Genomic DNA, 20,862 nt, shown 5'->3' with positions numbered 1-20,862 from the left:
GTCCAGATGAGTCCCAGATGCCAGAACCTTCCCGAAGCAGGGGCAGGCCTAAGGATGCTCTCTGCTCTATGTTAGTAACGGCAGGAGGAGCAGCCGCACAAACAGGATGCGCAATTTCTGGTTCCCTCTGGTGCTTTTCTGCAGGTGACCCGCAGGAGTGTGGGACCCCTGGAGCAGAATCGGGTGGTAACAGCAGACACAACCTGGGTTCAGCTTACCGGCCTACCATAAAACGTGGCAATACTGCTATAAAGAGAATAGAAAAGCAGGCTTTTAATCTCCTTAATTCCCTTCGTTCATGAGTGGCCTTGGGTATCTGTCAAGTATTTGCCCAACTTAGTTGCAATTGTCTCTGTATTATTCCTCAAGACTGTGGACAATAGCAGAGTAACAGTAAAACTGTTCTGTACTTTGAAGGGAAAGACAAAAAACACACAACTCAGACGAGAAGATTTTTAGCCAGCTCTTCATATATGAGTGGAAGAGAATTGACAAAGAGTCTTAAAAATCTTCATTCAATGCATCCTTCTGGCCTCTGATCCAGAACGGGGCAGTCAGGAATGCGTACTGTGAATATCCGCTCTGCTCCTGCAGGCAGACTCCGGCCCGTTATCATGCTCACGACATGAGAAGGGGCAGCTCCTTCTATGCTCTCAAGGACTCAAAGCCTTCATTTCCTATAGGGTGGAGCGAATTATTTTGGAAGTTTTCCTTCCCAATTATGTTTGAAAACATGACTCATTATAGCTTGCAAGGTGTGACTTAAGGAATAAAAAGCAAAATGAGAAGAGAGCCCCAGTCCGACCTGAGGGAGGAGCTTTGTCTTTCTGGCTGAGTGACCTGCCGCAAGCACTTACAAATAATGCCATTATTGTTATTATTACCAGAATAATTCTTTCAGTTACTTTAACTATCTCATTGAGTCCCATGGCTATCGGTATGCAAATAATGCCAACATTTATTTCTCTGGTCCTGATTTCTCTGAGCTCCAGCCTTATAAAGCGAGCTGTTGACTTGACATCTCGTGTACATGTTTGAGAAAATAACTCAACATTACCAAAGCAGACGCTAAATTGTCATCTAATCACTATCCGTTCTCAGATCCTTATGATGCATCCCTTTATTTACTTTTTTCTTGAAATATTTGCTGAGCATCTCTTATGTGCTGAGCCCCTGAGAGGGACCCTGTTGGTATAATAGTGATCTGGACAGACGGAAACCTTTGCCTTCATGGACTTTGCTAACTGATCAGGAAACAAATAAGTAAACAATAGATATATGCTGTTGTGCCAAAGAGTGATAATTATTCCAAAGAAAAACCAAGCCATGTTAAAGTTCTTAGAACAGAACATAAGCATTTGATACTCCAGTATGGAAATCTTTTTCTTAAGTTCTCCAATGGCTTCCTATAACGCAGAGCAAAAATAATCCAAACTCTTCGTGTTTTACAACATTCTATCTCTAGCTTTATCTCATTCTGTGACTACCTCTACTCTGTGGTCAAGCCATGCTTTCTTCCCCCTATTCCTTGACTTTCCCAACTCTTCCCGCCTCCCCACGTGCCCCCCCACTCCCGTCAGCAGGAGCATTCCACAGATTTCCATGCAGTGGTTTCCTTTTTATCATTTGCATCTCGGCTCCAGGGCCACCTCCGCAGAGAAGCATCTTGACAACATCGTTGCTAAATTCACCCCTCCCGTGGCTCGTGCACTTCTCTGTTTCATGCTCTGCCTGCTAGCGCCTGTGCTCTTTGCTTACCCATTCACACTGTGTTTCCTCCCCTTGGGATCTAGGTGCCCCGAGCCCTTACACCGTATCTGTGTTCTTTCACTGCTGCGTCATTCCTGCTTAGGAGGCTATGTCACACATAGTAGGCATTCAGCAAGTATTCATTAAACAAACAAATACACTGTCCCTTTAAAAATTTTGGGTAAAATTTGAGAAAGTAAAATTAAATCCCTTCTGAGACCCAGCTCAGTGGAATAATACTGTTCATCTGTTAAGAAATGTTGACACTGTACACCTGTTGCAGCAGATATTGTCACAATGTACAGTGATACTCCATCCAGTCACTCCCCCAGATGGCATCTTAAATGACCTGAAGACTGACTGGACAGTGAAATGATCAGCGGGAGGGAGTCCATTCTGCTAGTTGTGTTACATCGTCAAAACCAAAGACAGTGTGCAAACACGCATCTTTAATATGTTCCAGCATTTCCTTTTCAAATGAAAACATGAAAAGGCAGGTTGGGTACAAAATCTTATTATGAGAAATAAAAGAGAAAAACGTTTTCTCAGAAATATTTTTGGAAAGACCTTCATGTAGAAAAGCATCTGTCGTTGTCATCAAAGTGGTACTGGGTATTCCCACCGATGTGTTTTATGTATTAATTTGAATTTTAGAAGATACTAGGAATGTCTGGGCTCAAAATTCTATTTTATTAACAATTTAGACAAAATAGAGGAGGACAGTGATGTCTAATCACTCAGGTGCAATGGTCCTTCAGAGCTTTACCATTTAAGACACAGGGAAGCACCATTAGGTCCTTGTGTGTCAGTCTACTTCCTGTGGTCGTTGCCCAAATCAGCTCTCAGGTTGGCGTCCAAGGTCTGCATTTCCCTGACACGGCTACTGTAAATTGTGGTATTATTTTTACAGGCTAAGCAGAGCCAGGGGCTGCTGTCTAAGAAAACCTGAAGAATGCATGAATTTCTGAGTTCTGCGCATTGGGAGCCCTGCCATGGGCGTGCACAGATGAGTCGTGTGGCCTGGAGTGCAAGGAAGCTTTTCTCTGGGTGTGAGCTCAGAGATTCAACCAGAACGTTCTCAACCTGAGGATCAAGGAGCTACCAGGAGCCAGAGTGAGACCTGACATCTGCCAGGGTAGGGAGTTCCTTCGTTCTTCTAAATTGTCTTTAAGGTGACTTTCCCATGAGGGCTTCTTGAACCCTCGATCGCAGAGAAATGAAAACAACTCTTCATCAAACCGCAGCGCCTCATTTGGGTCACTGGTCAGGCTTGGTTGTTTGGAATGCTTTCCAAGACAGCTGTCTGTGGACTCTTTGGTGGTGGGCAGTGTTTGCAACCCTAAGTCTTGACTGTCAGGCCAATGCGAACAGCTTCCCAACTCCCACTGGCAGATTTTCTGTGCATACCGTTTGGGTATCTGACCCCTACTTTGGGACAGCTGCTGTCTGGGTCTTCCTGTCCATACAGTGTAGCCTTGGTCTAAGGCCAGCTAGACGCCTGGGTTGAGACGCCGCACCTGGCCTGCAGCACCGTGACCCAGTGAAATCCCTGGGCCCCACACAGATGCCTTCTCCAGCCCCAGTGCCCTCTTCATAGTGACAAGTGACCTCCGATTTTATGTGGGTGTGAGCTCCGATTAAACCAGGTCTCACTGGCTCTTGAATGTAACGTGTCTTTGATGGTCAGGTGGGAGTTTGGTCACTCAGTGTGTTTACCCCAGACTCTGTGACACCCCATCTCCAGTGCAGTGCTGGTCCTTAGACTTTGTTTTTATACAGTGGGATTGGCTCTAACTGGGAAAAGATTGTAGCCATGGTGAACCTCTGGCAGCTGTAGGGGGGTCAGTCAGTGTTCGCTGTTGAACAGACTGGTTTTGATCTTCCCCGCTTTCTCTTCATGTGGCTCAGCTGGTTCTGCGCTGCGGTTCCTGCGTTTCTGCCAGTCTCTGGCCAGGGTTCCCTGCTGATATTTCTCCCCTCCTTCATGCGCCGTCCTGTCTTCCCTCTGCGGCTCTGGCTTCTGTAGCTCTAACGTGCTGCCTCCACCTCCCGGCGTCCACAGTGAAACAGGTGGATTACCGCAGACACGGATCCATATTCCAGTAGGAAGTTCAGCCTTCCTGAAGGAGGCCCAGCTCTCCCTTTTGAGATTCAAATACAGATGGTAGCCAGCATTTTTCACTATCCGGTGAAAAATGAAAGAGAAGTCTGCCTAATTTAACTAATTAGAACATAGAAAGGTATAATTTTGGAAGCATTAAGATCTTGTTAATAAATATTTAATGTTCTTTTATAATCCACACCTTCTCTGTAGATGAACATTTGAGTTGATGACTTTAAATACAGACACAGAAGACAGAAGGGTTATAAGTCTAAAAATCCAAAATGGGCAAAACAATGAAGAAAATTATAAATGGGCTTACATATTTTTAATGATTCTTAAAAGAAAGTACCTAATACCTAATGCCCAGTTTCTATTAAAGAATATCTTAAAATAAACATTAAGCTTCATTTAAAGTTTCTAAATAATTATCTACTTCTACCAATTTTTAAATTTAAATCCTAGAACTGAACTATGACTTTTGCTAATTAAGATGTGTATACTTGGAAACTGCTTTAGAAGTTTGAGGGTGCAAATGATTAAAAAATGGCTTAAAATGGTATGAATGAAAATGTTCCTCAGAATCTATGATTTGTCAAAGAGATGTTCTTAGAACTAGACAGGGGCCACAGATTGACATGTCTTTAGGGACTTGGCAAGAACATCTGTTGGAACCCAAATTCTTGGTCATAGGGGCCCAATATTGGGCCATGGGGAGTTGTGAGGACTGTGGCAGACTAGAGAATGAGTAATTTGCCCAACAGCATTCAAACTAAATAACTTAAAAAAGAAATGCACGCATTTCCTGTGGTCCTGGATAAACAAATGTATAGAAAACATAATAGATGCTGCAGAATAGCAGTCACCAGTTTATAAGAATTTTTTATTTTTGAATCCACAAATAGTATAAGTTTAGAATGTAAATAGTTAAATTATATCTAAAGTAATATTTTAAATAACGCTAAAGTTGAGAAGATAATCAAATGATCACTGGATATTATTGATCCTTTGATAAATGGCTAAGGAGACAGCTCTGATGATGTCCACGATCGTGAATCACGGTTTAATCTGCAGGCTCTTAGGCGTCCTTTGCCCTGTGAGGGCAAGACTCAGTGCTGGCATCCTCAGCGGGTGCCTCTCTCCCAGCTCTCCCCCTCTCCACCCCTGCTGAGGAGTGGAATTCTGGGAAAAAGGCTGAACCCTGACCTTACACATATCAGCCTATTATCAATATTTGTAGGAGTGGTGAGGGTATTTCTCTTTATTTGTGCAACAAATACAAATAATTATGTTAGGTCTGCAGAGCTGAAGAGTAGCTTGAAAATGTGTGTGTGAGGGACAGAGAATGAGATTGATTTGAGTCACTGCTCATAATTGCCCAGGGTAGAAGTTCTGAATTTCAAAGAAAATCTGGTGGGAAACAATAATCATCTAAAAACATCTCATAAAATACCTAGTGTGTATATAAACAATTTGCTATTAACACCAGGTTTCATGTGATCAGCATTCTTTTCCAGGCTCTCTCAAAGTGTAGTTGCTCTGTAAGTATTGGGTAAACAAGTCATTATAAACATACCTATGAATGTTAAAAAATAAACAATCATCTATTTATTGCCCATATTTTCCAGAGTTAGTTGCAAAATAATATTGGCTGAATAGCAGAGTGGAGTTCAAATTGTTTAAAGATAATATTGAACAGTTATGTGAATTTTAATACCATCTTATACATGCAAATTAGAGAGGGGGAATTAGAAACGTGTTGGTGCAAACATTTCAAAATAAACGGTGTAGTCCAGTAAATCTCTTAGCATGACAAAGTTGGTGCTGCTTTGTGGAGCGAGGAAACGCAGGAGGAAGTACCTCACCACCACTTTGGGGGCAGGGACCCCTCTTCTCCTACAGGAAGAAGCCATCGGGGAAGGCTGGGCACTTCACCTTGCTGGCTGGAGCTGGGTAGCGCCCAGACTCCAGCTGCTTTCTGAGCCATGGCTCTTGCTCTGTTTCCAGACCTTCTGCCCATGGCTCAGTCCTAGTGACGATTAATACAAATATCTAAATCATTTCATAAATACCTAAAGTCTGGAGCCGGACTGCCTGTGTGCCAATCCTGGCTCAAGCGACTGTTTCTGAGCAGCACCGGCCCTTGCAAGGCTCTGTTTATTAGCCTGTAAAATGGGAATGACAGCAACTTGGTTGTCGTGAGGATGAAATACGCACGCAAATGAAAGGGAGCGCAGAGTGACCACTCATTGCCCCTCAGCCGCTGCTATACCTTCAGAGGAGCGCTTTCTTATGTCCATGCGCTGAAAGTGCCGCTTCTCATCAGACAGTGGCCACAGAATCCAGAACGGGCGTGGACATAAAGCACAGTTGACAAGCAAGGCGTAATAGTCTTCCAGCTCTTCCGCGAGTTCAGGAACCAGCTACTTTGTTTTCATAGCGCTGGTACTGTGTTCATTGAGCTTAGAATCCACCAACCCTGCTGGTTTTGCAAAGCTGGGGTCCGGCTTGCTCCGAGTCTGGGAGCAGTTCTCACGTCCTCTCCTCTTTGAGTTTCTTTGGGGTTTCCTTTGCTCTTTTCTACGGCCATGGAGTTTTTCCTGAATAATCTAACCTCCTTTTGGAATCGGAGGCGATATCAGGGGACAAGGTTCTGAGCCATTTTGCTCTGTCAGTAAAAATGACACAGTGACTTTCAACACGTTGCAAAGGTGACCTGAGTGGAAGGACTGTGCTGTGCCTGCTCAGCAGCGCTCAGAAGCATGCGCTGTAGGGTGAGCAGGCTGGCTCCGTGCCCGGAAGGTAAGGCTGGCCTCCGGACCGCAGCTCTCCAGGGGCCTAAGAGCAAGGCTTCACCAGAATGAGGGAGCGCAGCTCCAAGGACCTCTGATGCAATGCCATGGCTCGGGTGCAGTGGTCGGGAAGGGTGTTGAGACCTGGCGTAGCCGTCGAGGGAGATGTCCCTGGATTTTGCAGCATTTCCTAAAGGCAAATGAACACTCTTTTTCCCCAGCGTGTGTCCTGAGTAGTGTGTGTGGAAGGAGAAACAGTTGGCAAGGTTTAAGAATGAGTCTCATATCTCAGCATAGATGATAGTGGTGCTCGTGATGGGGACATATTCTTTGTTTAATTAGATGATTTGTCCATCTATTCACATTCAGCTCTGTGTCATCAGCATTTCAGGGAGAGATAGAGAAGAGCTAATTGGCAAAGTGGTCATTTTCATTTTTTCTACATTGTCACGGATCCAAGATTTTGAGAGAATTTATTTTGAGTGACTTCCAAGATTCTTAGTCGGCATTTGTAGCTGACATGTCGCCACCACTGTTATCAAGGTGCAGGTATTCTTTTCCCCTGCCTGGCTCCTTTCATGACTATCTGTCCATTTAACTAATTAGGGAGCACAGACAGAGGTCTGATCATATAATGAGTTGAACTTTTTGGATGTGGAGTGCATATGTACAGTTTGGAACATATTATTTTAAATGATGGACAGGTCATCTTTGAGTTCAGCAAAGAGTCAAAAAGAATTGACAGCTAAGGCTGTTAATTGAAAAGCATTTAGGACAAATATAGGTGAAAATAGCTTATTGCTAATACAGAAGACTCAGTAACCAAGTCGAGAAGCTCGGTCCAGGTGAGGTTAAGAAAGCCTACCAACATCACAGCAGCTGGAAAACTGGGAACCGTAGTCCTGTTGATCAAGTCTGGTGGATGTATGAGAACTCTGTTTATTTGCTTGAATGAGATCCCATGTTTTGACAATTTCTGTGACTATGGCCATACTACAGAATGTGTAATTTATATACTTATCATTATTATAGACTATTATAGATAAGTACTTGTCAAAAGTATTTAAATAAAAGGTCTGGTTATAAAATAGTCCTAGTAAGTTATGCTGCAGAAACTGACAAACTAGTACGAAAGTACTGGTTTGTAAAAAGTGATGTTAAAAATAATATTGACATTAAGATAATAGAATTTCACTTAATCATGGTGAGTGTTTCATGATATATGTAAATCACGATGCTGTACACTTGAAATTAATATACTATATTGTAGGGCAACTATACTTCAATTAAAAAAAGGATAATGGAATTTCTGGAATGTTCTATCAGAGCTGGGCTTCATCAGAGTGCAGGCTATTGAGCCAGGTATGCTCACCTTCCTCTCTGTGCACCGGCTGGGGCTCCTGAAGGTGGCCTTTAGGTCTCTTCCTTGCTAGTGACTCCTAGAGCCCTCAACAGCTGTCCTAAAAGCAGCAGGGAGCTGGTCCCCAGGCAGCAGCAGGACTTCAGAGTCCATCAGGCTGGAAGGGCGCCAGCACACACACAGCCGGATGGCGGCTCATCAGAGGCTAGAGGAAACCCTGATATTAGCCAGGTATTGAGTGTGCAGTGGAAAGTGAAAGTGCTTAAAAAAAATCATTGTTGCTTTTATAAAGATGTATATCATGCACAATGTATTTCCATAATATTATTCCTCCCCTTGCAAGGCCAGAGAACATTTGAGTTAATGTAACTTGAAGGTGCACAACTTGCCGAGAAGATTGGCTGGTGTCAGGGCTTGCACGGTGACCCAGGGTCTTTCCCTCCTTTCCCAGTCCTTCTGTCCATTCACTTGTCACCTGACTCATTTGAAGAAATTGTTTTCTTCTATTTTCCAGACCAATGCCCTAGAAATATAAGCAGACTTGTGTATCTAAGATTTGGTTGCAAAAAAACTCTAGATCTTTACCTAATCCCACAAGCATATTAACAAAACGCTCCCAGTTCCCCTTAAATAAAGGAATCAGATCTAAACAAAGGGAAGGGGGCTTACTCTGCACTGTGCCGGACCCGCCTGGGTTGGCTCTGGGCCATATATAGTTGGTTACAGCAGAAGCCACGCTCTCCGTCTGTTTAAAGAAATCCATTGCCAAAGAGCTGCAGTGTCCTTACAGTGGCTGCTGGCCCTGGTAGTCTAGGGAGTCCTTGAAATTGGGCTACTCTGGGGTGGGGTGTGCTTTAGGCATAAACTATGCATTGGATTTCTAAGACTTACTGTGTAAGAAGAATGTGAAGTATCTTAGAATAATTCTTATGTTGGTTGCATACTGAATGGTACTACTTCAGATTTATTAGGTTAAATAAAATGTATTGTTGAAATTAGATTTCCCAGTTTCTTTTTTACTTTTATAAAGCAGCTACTAGAAAAGCTAATACTATATGTGTAGCTTGCATCACATGCATATTGGACATATTGCCATAGACTGTATATTACATGTCCTTAGGAAAGTCAGAAAATGTTTCTAAATGATTACCTTACAGCAGCAAGAACTTAAAAATGCACCCTGAAAAAAAAAAAAAGACTTTTAAGGAGATTCACTATTATCTGTTTTTAATTAGGTAACAGTGAATTCATGTGATGGGGAACAAGTTGCCTGGGAGTTACTAGGGGCTGAGACAGCAGAAAAAGGAAGAGACCATCTGTTACAGTCTTGATAATGGCTAAATTTACATGACAACTTCATTCGGATAAAGAAATAGTCATAACAACATGAATTCTTCCAAATACCAAGAGCTACAAAAGTGAATAAAGGAGGATTGTGTTGTCGACAAAACCTGGTTTTTTAGTGAATTATTTACAATTTTTATCACTTAGGAGAATCATAGCCACTTCCAATATTAAAGGAATTGTAAGAGTTATTTGAAGTGGAAGGTTTTGCAGAAACGAAGCATCCAATCAGAGAAGTTAAGAAGTCTAAATTGCTTCATGGAAGCAATATCTAGAGGATCTTCCTAGTACTGAGCAGGGTTGAACTGTAGAAAGGAGATTGGGGGTTATCTATCTGGACTATGGTATCTTTAGTTAAGATTGAAACTTTCCATATATTAGTATTTCCAAGAAGAGATGGGGTGATACCATATCATCCTGGACAAATGGGTAGATAATGGCCTGTCAGTAATGGTTGTCAGTTTTGACAACCAAACCAAAGGTCTTCAAGAGTTGAAAGAGAAAGTGAAAATTATTTGATTCTTCATTAATGTGTAGCTTTTATTCATTGTGAAATTTTTCTCTTCAGCTTTACTGAAGCATGAACTTACATAAGATAAGATAAAATGTTCTTATTTTAAGTGTATATTTAGGTGAGTTTTCAATCATATGGAACCAACACCCCAATCAAGATATAGAACAATTCTGTCATTCCAGAAAATTCCCTGGGGTCCTCTGCAACAATCCCCAAGCCCCTCTGCAGGCCATCAATGATAGGATTTGCAACAGTTTGTAAATCTAGAACTCTTCTAAACTGCACATAAATAAATGGAATCATGTACTTTTTTTGGTGTCTAGTTTCTTTAGCTCAAAACAAATGCTGTGTATCCACACTTACTGTCTTTTTTGTTGCTGAGTTGTATTCCATTGTATAGATGAATACATTTTGTTGATTTCTTAACCTGCTGATGGAAATCTGGGTTGTTTCTCGGTTGGGGCTATTATAAATAAAGCTGCTATAAATTTTCATAGGCAGGCAGGTTTTGTGTGGACATAAGTGTTCAAATCATTTGGGTAAGTACCTAGGAGCAAGATTGCTGGTTGTATGCTCAAAAGTACGTCTAGTTTTGTGAGAAACTGCCAAACTGACTCGCCAAGTGGCTGCCCCATTTTGCATTTCCACCAACAATGAGAGCTCCGGGTGTGCCACATCCTCACTGTCATGATGTGTCTGTTCAGATCTCTTGCCCAGCTCTTAATTGGGTTGGTTGTTTTCTTATTGTTGAATTTTAAGAATTTTTGTATTTTTGGATTCAAGTCCTTTTTCAGATGTATGTTTTGAAAACATTTTCTCCCAATCTTCAGATTACTTTGTCTTTGTCTTAGCAGTATCTTTCACAGAGCAGGAGTTGTTTTAAAAAAATGTGTCTCTTTTCCATCCTTTTACTTTCTGTCTGTATCTTTGAATACACTGTGTGTAGGTACTTGGTCACTCGTCAGGACAGTCTACCTGCTGCAGACAGCATATAGTTGGATCTTGTATTGTTTACCCAGTTTTACTGGATTGCTTAATTTATTCACATTTAATGTTGCTTCTGATGTAGCTGGGTTTTTGTATGCTGTTTTACTTTTCGTTTTCTACACATCTCTTAAAACGAATCCAGACGGCAGATCATGGGAGGCAGACTGACCTTTCAAAGATGTCAAGACTCTAGTTCCAGACACTTTCTGCTACAAGGCCAAAGGGACTTTGCAGATGTGATTATAGTCCTGGAAATAGGGAGATTATCTTGGATTACCCAGGTGGGTGAGATATAATCCCACGAGCGCTGGAGCCAGGGAGACCTGAAGGGTGAGAGGGGCTCCACTCAGTACTGATTGGGCACCACGTGGAAAGCATGGGTAGAGCACAGGCAGCATGTAGGAGCAAACACCAGCCCCAGCTGACAGCCAGCAAGTAAATAAGGACCTCAGTCCTACACCCACAAGGAATCCCGGTCAACCAACAGCCCCTCCCTCCTACATGCACCGCACTCAGCTTGCTGCGGAGCCCAGTCCTGGGGAAGAAGGCCGCCCCAGAGCATCTCCCGCCCAACTGGTGGGCCGAGTCCTGGGCCCCCACATCCTTTGCTTGCAGCCCTCACTCCCACCATGGCCAGGCCCAGACCCCTCTGCACTGTCCATGCCCAGGGCCCTCCCTTGCCCAGGTCTGCACAGTCCGCAGTGCCCCTCTCCCAGGGTCCTGCTCGTGGTGCTTGTGTGTCTCCCTCCTCTCCGCATAAGCGCTGTTTGGGGCAGGAGTCCCCAGGCAGGGGTGACGCTGATCACCAGTTTCAAAGCCATCACAGCTGCTACCACTCTGAACAGAAGGAACTAAGTTTTTCTTATATTCTAATAAATCCATCTGAGTTTTTGATGAAAAAGAAAAAAAGAAAAGAAAAGATGAGCTCTGATCCTTCTCCAGAGCCTCAGCCTTGTGAGAGCTTCAGGCTCAGGACCCGGCCCAGTCTCCCCAGACATCTGCCCTGCAGAGGCTGAGATGCTCCACCTGCATCGCTGTCAGTTGCCAAATGTGTGGTTTGCTACAGCAGCAATAGAAACTAGTATGTGTATAACGAGGTGTGTGTTAGTCAGGTGAATCCAGTGCATTAGAGCAAAGCTGGTGCCCATCAAGGGTGGATGTCTGTGGCTGTCTCCATGATGGGAAACAGGACTGTTTAGGGAAAGGTGGGTCTCAGTCGCAGAGCTAAAGGAAGGGAATAAGGAGAAGATAATTTGCTGATCGATATTTGATGTTAAAAAATTGTTTCAAGTGAAATATGCATAGAATGTTATTCATGGGTGTCTGTAACTTTGCTCTGGGAGAGAGAGAATCTTGGAATGACCTTTGTCCCATATAAACATGAGGTTTTGAAATATGTTTAAGACATTGAGATCCTTATTTACTGCATAGGAAAGGAAAGGGGCTAACATATCAAGAGAGATATGATTTTTCTCATCCAATCCTGAATTGCTTAATAATTCAAATAGATAACACAAATAATTTATTGGGTTGAGTTAAACATTCTCTAGTAATAAGGGCAATTTGTATATTCATTGATTCTTGTCATTCTAGGATGGGAATAGAATCTGGGAAACCTGGTATCTCAAAGAATCTGAAATGGATTGAATTTTAAATTCTTTTCATTTCCCTATTTCATTGTCCTAGTGGTGTTTGCACCAGGGTGAGGTTTTACAGCAGCCACTTATCAAAAATGTTGTATTAATCCTTAATCATCTTTTCCTTTCTAGTGATTTACTCCACAAGCTCATAAATCAGCTGAAAATGTGAATCTGGATGTCTTTCAGATACAGTTCTCCCACATAATAAAAAACGGGGTGGGGGGATTCAGTTGGCCTGTGAGGACCGCCGGGATGAGTGCTGTCCTCTGGAGTAGGGTGACCCATGCACAGCACCAGGTGGGGCCTGGGGCTGCCATTGTACAAGGTCGGGCGATTCTCAAGACTTCCTCCATTCATCCCCGGAGAGCATCACGTTAATCCATTAGTCTTGAGAAGGTTAAAAGGGACATAGTCAAAATCTGGCATGGAGAGCAGAATTTCAATAGGCTGTTATGTCATTGAGCTTAAGGCTTTTAAGGGCAAAGGTGATGGTTATTTTAAGGTTGATTCAAAACGCCATTGAGCTGGCTTGCCGTGGCCTCCCCCCAGCCTCCCAAAAAGGTGTTTTATTGGAATCTAATTCATCTGCTGGCTCCTTTTTTTTTTATATCCTAGTTTGTACAAATGAACCTATAATTGGTCCACATAAATACAAGCCTTTGCTGTTGTTGTTTAGTGGTTCTCCTAGAATTAAATCCCTATTTGAAATGGAAATAACATGTCTTCATCTGCTTATATGCCTTTTGGTTATTTCTGACCACATTAACGTCACAATAATGTCTGCGTATGATCTACAGCAGATGCTCTTCTCATGCCAGGAATAAATTCCAATGGCTACTGGGGGAAAAGTTATTTTCTGTGCATTTTTCCAGAAGAAAGGATGTTGGTGGGGAAGAGCAGCACGTTAGGGATCCAGAGACTTTTTTACCTTTAGCCTTAATTAGAAAACTTCATACTGTCCTCTGCGGTTTAAACAGGCAATGGCTTCATTAATAAATGTTGTCTGTGTCTTTGAGATTGAGTATGTGTCTCTGAACCGTGTTTGGAGGTTTTCTGCTCGTCTCTTGCCTGCAAAATGGTCGTCACTCCACCTGCTCCCCGAAGTGCCCCATTTGCCTTCCCTTGCTGGAGGCTTGCCGGGGTCAGAATGCACTCAGCCGTGTTAGCGGGGGTGGCTTTTCGGTGCCCGTCTCGGTGTGATGAGCCGAGTGAGTGGGTCGGCTCAGCTCCTCACACGCCTTTGGATGAGACAGAGGAGGAGAATCGGGGGCATCCCTGGCCTCAGAGAGCAGGCAGGGCGGGCAGGGCTGAAGGCGACCCTCACCAACTCCATGACTTCTCTAGGGATTAGTCCTGCTTTGAAAATAAACGTTTTGCTTTCCTCTGTACTTTATCCGGATCAACTTAATTTAAGGGATGTTTGACGGAAAGAACAAAATGCCTTCACAGGCACCAATTAGAGATAACATATTGTATTTCCTTTCTTGAAATGAAAGAAGGCGTTTCTCACAGTGAGCCCTGCCACAACAAATCAAGAAAGACAGGGATGGGGTCTCCGGGGCAGCTTTCCAGAGCTCAAGTTTGGGCTGAACCTTCTCCCTCTTTCCCCTTGTCTGTGTTTATTTCCACCTACTGCAGTAACTGCACCAAGAAATAGCAGGCTTTTCCCCTTAGCTTAGGCCCTCTGGCTTCACTAACTTATTTCTGGTCCTTACGAGTGTCCGGATTTCTTCTTCCCCACCGCTGGGCGTGAGCCTCACAGGAAGCAATCCGGTACCTGCCACAGAGCATCTGGCGCTGTTTCGGGACTACAATGTGTAGACTTGAGTTTCACTGATGCTCAGAGCTCCTCAGCTGGACCACAAAGGAGAGGCTTTCACTTCTATTTTTCTGAACAATAAAAAGCCAGAAGCATTCTTGATTAATATTTTTCACTTAACTTTATATTTTCATTATTAGGGCTCACTCCCCACCCCCATCCTGCCCCTTAAGTTATATCCAGAGGATTATCCCTTATTAATAAAGATTTAGAACTTACAGAACTATAAACTCAAAAACTGTAAAAGCTATAACATTGAGACAAATATTTAGAACTATAGGATTTGGACATTGCGATGAATGATCAGGAGACCTTTAAGAGAGATGACAGGTGTAATATACCTCTGATCCATTAAAGAAAAAATAACTCACTAAAACCTAAATAATACTGTGTCTTTTCATAATAAAATTGGTGTGTAGGGGAAATTCGGTACACTGAAAATTACCATGTCCCGGGAATAATCTTTTTCCTCTCTGTTCACTGCCCGCCTGGGACCCCGTCAAGAGTGTGTTGGGCTTCTCTGGGAGGCACTGAGAGGCCGTCAGGGCCCCTGTGCTCCCCCCCTCGCCCCCCCATGGGACAAGGACTGCTCTCTCTGGCCGCCCTGCTCCCTGGCCCCTCCCCACCCCCGCCCTCGCAGGTCCGCTTCTCCTCCCTGTGGCTCCCCCCCGGGGCCACCCCGACCCACCGACTCTGGGCAGGCTCCTGTGTTCCTGGATGGCGAGTTAGTGGCCAGGGCAGAGCTAAGCTCCACCCTCCCAGCCAGCACTGCCGCAGGTCACGCTGACGTTTTGTTTTCCACCAACAGTGTCAATTTCCTAATTGCCCCTGAACTTCAGAGGAGGTTACCACCATTTAAACTCCAGCAAGAATGTTCAGGACAATCTGTCTAGTCCTGTAGAAAGAAGTTTGCTGAGCTGCCACCTGTGTACTGTTGTGTGGCAGCTTCAAGGACATTTGGGGTGTTGAGTTCAGTGTCACCAGCATAGGTGACGACTATGTTTCAGAGGCAGACCTGTGCTGACCACACTTCTACAGATTCATGCCTAAAACGAGAATGTCAGCTTACTTAATGGATGGCCCATATTTTTGTAAAGACCTGGCAGTCTGTTGGGCTGGTGCACATTCTCTCACTTGGGGCAGATCTCCTTGAGAGGCCGTGTCAGTTCAAGGCTGCTTGGTGAGACCAGGCCGACAGGGCTGCTCCAGAGGTGAGTCCCCAGGTCCATGGCCCCCTTCGTGCTTGGGGTTCCCTGCTCACCACCTGCAGTGACCAGCAATTCAGGGCCATGTGGAGGAGCCCAACAGCCTTCGTGTTGCTGGCTGTCCTTTCCTGTCGCCCTGCAGGGGCTTCTCCGGGACGGGCACAGCCTTTTGGTGCGCGTGTTAATACTGCACAGGTTAGTCAGGGCTTGACCAGGGGACGTTCTGTCCTTTCTCTTCACGGCGTAAGTCTGCTGCGATGTGGCGTCGGAGGGCACGGCCAGCCCCATGGAGCTCTCCTCTGTCCCTCGCAGCAGGATGCCCTCTCCATGCAAGCATCAACTTCTGCTGTTCTTGAACTCCTAGCAGCCATCACTCGTGTCTCTTTGCAGGAGGATTGCCACAGGTGTAGAGTTCCAGGACACCTTGAGGCTTTGACTACCCCCTCCTCACCCAGTGCCTGATGGGTGTGGAGCTATGATGTGCCAGCTCCCCTGTGCCTGAGGGGGACAGGTCTCAGGGGCTCCACTTACCTGCAGGCTTCCCCGGGACAGAGCTGGTGTGCCTGTGATGGAATCGGTCTGACGTACACCCCTGCTGACCTGCCTGCCTTCCTGGTAGAGTCCTCCTTCCCCAGCCCTTACTCTTTTCTCCTGGAGACATGTTCTCATAAATTACTTCTACATAAATCAAAATCTCAGGTTCTAATTTTGGGGAAACCAACCTAATTCTGACAGTATCCATATTTTCTTGTAAACAAATTTGTCATGTCTTCAGTGGAGAGATTACTTAATACTTTTTTCCATGTCTCCAAAGACCATCTGTAAGCCATTAGCTTCAGTAACTCAGTAGCTAAAACAGTCCCCCAATAACCCAATGCGTTAGTGTAGTTAGTTAACCAGACTGCGGAAGAGCCTCATGCAGCTGGATGGAGCATGACCGGTAGGAGAGAGGAAGTCCAGGGAGACCTGAGGTGCTGGGAAGGGTCCAGAGCTGGGGCCGGGGACCCGGGGTCCTGTTTCTGTCAGTCAGGTCCTAATTATGTGACCCCGGGCAAATGGATACAAGTTTAGGTGGCAGTTCCTTTAAATAAAAATGACAAGACTCGATGAGAGAGTTTCTAAGCACTTTTTGGTTTAAGAGAAAATAAAGACTCTGGAACCAATATTTGAGTATTGAAGGCAAATTTCATTGCCAAGCAGGGAACCCAACACTGTGCCAATGGTAGGGTCTGATGGCTGGGGCTCAGGCCCGGGGACAGACAGATGGGTGCGGAAGAGCTGAGAGCCAGTCACTGTGTTAGCCAGGGGTCTCCTGGCAAACAGACCAGTAGGGTGTATGTACATATCACCTCCCTGCCCCTCCCTCACACCCTCTCTGCCTCTCTCTTTCTCTCTCTCTACACATATACACAGAGACTTCTTTTAAGGAATTGGCTTTCATGATCGTAAGGGCTGGCGAGTCCAAAATCTACAGGACAGGCTGACAGGCTGGGGACCCAGGGAAGACTTGATAGTGCCGCTCAGGTCCAAAGTCCCCCAGAATTCCCTCTTCCTTGTGGGAGAGATTAGTGTTTTTCTCTTAAGACCTTAAACTGATTGGACAAGACCCACACTATGCAGAGCAGTCCGCCTTACTGGATCTACTATTAATTTCATCTAAAAAGCACCTTCCCGGCAGCATCTTGACGGATGTGTCACCAAGCATCTGGTACCATGGCCTGGCCAAGCTGATGCACAGCATTTACCATCATGGTGTTTCTTGCGGTGGTTGGCACATAGGTCGGGCCAGGGTGAGTGCTGAGGGCCAGGGAGGGTTCATCCAGTGGTTCCCTTCAGCACGGCTGGTGGCTGGCTGGGCATGATATAAGCCCAGGACTACTTAGAGATTTATATGTTAAGACTAAATATAAAAAGAGCAGCTATCAAGATCAAATTCAAGTTCTTTTTGATAATTCAAGGCAGGGCTTCAGAGATTTTTGTGATTTAGTGTTCTTTCATTCACCTGCTATTAATTCTGCAAGATAAGCAAGGGTTTCTTGTTTATACTTAAGAAGAGAAAAGATTACCACACAAGAAAAAACTGGTTCAAGAATGGGTTATGCGTCAAGCATTTGTGTGATTAGTTAGTAAACACAGTTTAATATCTTTGAGGTCAGTAATGTAATTCTAAGGTCAAAATATTGCATAATAAATAAACAACTGCAGATAGTCTGGGCTGGAAAACATTGTGAATTATTTAATTTTGTGGTTTTTTTTATGCTGACATCTCCATTTCCATCTGTTGTTTCTTTGCCATGCATCAAACTTCCCTTCTTTCCCTCCCCCTCTTTGTATTTCTCCCCTTACCATGCGTCTGGCCGGCCCCTTCCGCCTCTGACGTCCTCGGATTTCTCACTCTCATCCATGTTTCCCGTGCGCTGGCCGGTGCTTCTGTCTTTGAGCCATTTTCACGAAAGTCTCTTGGGGGGCTTGTTAACAAAATGTAGATTTTTGTGTTTGAACACCCCACTGTCACAAACCCACCTTTACCTGTGTGTGTCCCATTTGCTCATGGAAAATATTTTGTTTGAAGGTGACAGTGGCCCACTGCGTTCTCTTCGAAGGTTTGTAACCCAGGGGAGTGACTGATGCATTAAGTCCTTGGCAGGTGGGGCCTGTGGGGGAGAATCAGGGGCCTGTAGTTAGAAGTAGGGGGAGAGGATAATGAAAAACTATATATTGGGGAAATAAGCTTAGTGGAAAATTTTAGGATATAGGTTGAACTGTACATTTAAACTTCTTATTTTGAAACATATTTGCCTATTTTTTGCCTCCTTGACATAACCATCATTCTTTCATCTCATAATTCTTTTTCACATCTTCATAAATTGATGGGCCCACTGAAAAGGTCACAATAATAATGAAATAATCCATGCAATGTATGGTTTATTATCTTTATATAATTTCAATTACAGCTTATTTTTCCTAATAACAAAGGAAAATCTCAAAAATAAGTGCATAGTTCTCACAGTATTTTAATTTATATTGAAACAAGTAAAGAGTGGCAAATTATTTTCAGGTAAAATCTTTCCTGTGTTTAGAGTTGCATACATTTCTGGCTGAAGGGAAAGAAGTAAAAAAAAACTGTGTTCGCCATGAAATGCTGAAATATGAGTTATTTTGTCAAGATTCCTGCAGGAAAGCTCAAAAAGTTCCACTTAACTTGATGCAGTGAATTTTCCTCTCTCTTCTTTCTCTCAACATCAATTAGGTTTGATTTTTCTTTCCCTGACCAGACAGCACAGTGTCAGTGTTACATGAATTAGAGGTAACTGGGAGATTTAAGATTTAAAAATATACCTCCCCCCTAAGACATATATGTGTATTGTAATCTGAAGTATAAATCTCTGATTATGTTTCAGAATTTCAAGTAAAACATGATTAAAACTATTTGGCATTAGTCTAAAAATTCCAACAAAATGAACACAAGTCTGTCATTTATAAGTGTCAGTCATGTAGTTACAGTCCTATTCCCTGTCATATTATAGGAGCTCCTGCCAGGGTTCAGTAGAAGTCATACTGTGCAGACATACTAAGACATACATAGTGGATCTGACATGAAGGAAGTGGAATTATTTGTACAGAAATGGGTTATATAGACATTCCAGTAAATTCAGATCCAAAATTATTCACACAGGTTTGGGTGGTCAGTTGGAAATGATCTTTCCTGGATGCTTATTATGGAAAAATCCACTAGAAAAATATTACATTCTCTTTTTTAAGCCTGCCTAAGAGACCAAGTATCAAAAAATTTTTCCTGTAGCTCCAATTAGCAAAATGATAATAGCCCAAACCTGAACCTACTTAGACATAATCAATATTTACACCAGAAATGCCATGTATTTGTTGGTTTTGGAGAAGAAACAATACTAGAATATGATTAATAGCAGGTTTTATACTGGCTTAAAAAGACAAAATTCAATAAAAATTTCATTGCCTCAAGGTTTCAATATGGCACAGTAAAGATGTTCTCTCATCTTCTTTTCTCAAAAATCACCCTGAAATAGAAGAAGAAAAAGAAACAGAAGACACAAAGTCCACCATTAGTGAAATGAAAGAGGAAATGAACAAGTCAGATGGCAGTGCCTACGGGACAGCGATAAGGAAAAGCTGGTTGGCCATGCACAGCCTTGGAAAGACTTGAAACTGGGCAGCACCAGACATCAGGGGCGCAGGGTCCTCGGGGCACAGTGCTCCAGACACGGGTCTCAGCCAGGAGGAGGAGGAGGTGGCAGGAGCTAGGTGACATGGGGCGTTAAGTACAGGTTGCATTTTGGATGGTAAGCCTCCCATTTCCTTTCTCCACCCAGTGCCGGACCACAGCTGGGATGATGCCTCTCCAGATAAGAAATGGGAGGATCTTCCTGTGGAGACATTGAGCCACCCCAAAGGAAAGGTCTACAGACATTGACACTTGGAGATCACCCCCAAAAATAAATCCAGCTCGCCCCCGATTCCTCCTCTAGTCGACAGCTCTGACTGCCCTCGGAATTTCCAGTCAGCACTTTTGTGTTTCACCCTCAAGTATGAAGAGACATGCAAGGACCATCAGATATGCAGGCAGAGCAAGAGACTGCATCATAAGCAAATAAATAGAAAAAGGAACACAAAGCGGGAGATAAAAAATACTTTGGGAAGATAAGAGAAAATAATCCATTCAGAATCAAGAAGAGGGTGTTCCTTAAGCATACAAATAACAAAGCGCTCTTCTATATTAAAAAGTATATAAAGTTCTAAATATAATACTTCAGGGTTTAAAATAAAAGAAATAGAAGCAGACATTGGAGAGAAAAGGAAAGCTAGGGGATTGATCCAGGTTGTTCAATATCTGAGAGTTGGAGTTTCAGAAAGAGTAAGCAGAAAATTGTACAAAGTATCTAAAGAATAATATAATATTCCCAGAACCAAAGAAGACTAGTCTCTAGAATGAAATAACCCAGTGATGCCCAGTACAGTGAATAAAATAAAAGACCCATCACAGGTTCCATCATCACAAATCTCAGAACAGTGATAAGGAAAAGTTCTGGAAAACTTCCAGAGGGGAAGGAAAGGCCAGGGAATCTGGAAAAACAAGGCCTCCGACGTCCCAAGTCACCTGCAAATAACACGAGACTCCACAAGATGAAGTGTTAGGGTGCAGGCTTCCGAGGCTTCCCCAGAGAACAAACTACACAGGCATAGAGATGTAAATTCAAGCAAAGTCTTTATTCAGCCAACTAGTTGGGGTCCAAGTCAGCCCCGACGCAGCGGGTCTCAACAAGGACCCCGAGCACTCTGAGCTGAGGGTTTATATAGCAATTTCAAAGCACTTA

General features: G+C 43.7%; 1 long non-coding RNA gene across 1 annotated transcript in view; it reads left to right on the top strand.

The window, feature by feature from the left end:
• Window positions 1-20,862, top strand: part of LOC108404227 (uncharacterized) — a 416,170-nt gene that overhangs the window by 56,247 nt on the left and 339,061 nt on the right. Inside the window, exon 2 of the long non-coding RNA XR_001854892.3 lies at window positions 2,660-2,884. This is a non-coding gene — a long non-coding RNA (uncharacterized lncRNA). The remainder of the gene's footprint in view (window positions 1-2,659; window positions 2,885-20,862) is intronic.

Source organism: Manis javanica, chromosome 9 (assembly GCF_040802235.1).
Source record: "Manis javanica isolate MJ-LG chromosome 9, MJ_LKY, whole genome shotgun sequence".
NCBI lineage: Eukaryota > Metazoa > Chordata > Mammalia > Pholidota > Manidae > Manis > Manis javanica.
This window is presented reverse-complemented; position numbering and strand designations above follow the sequence as displayed.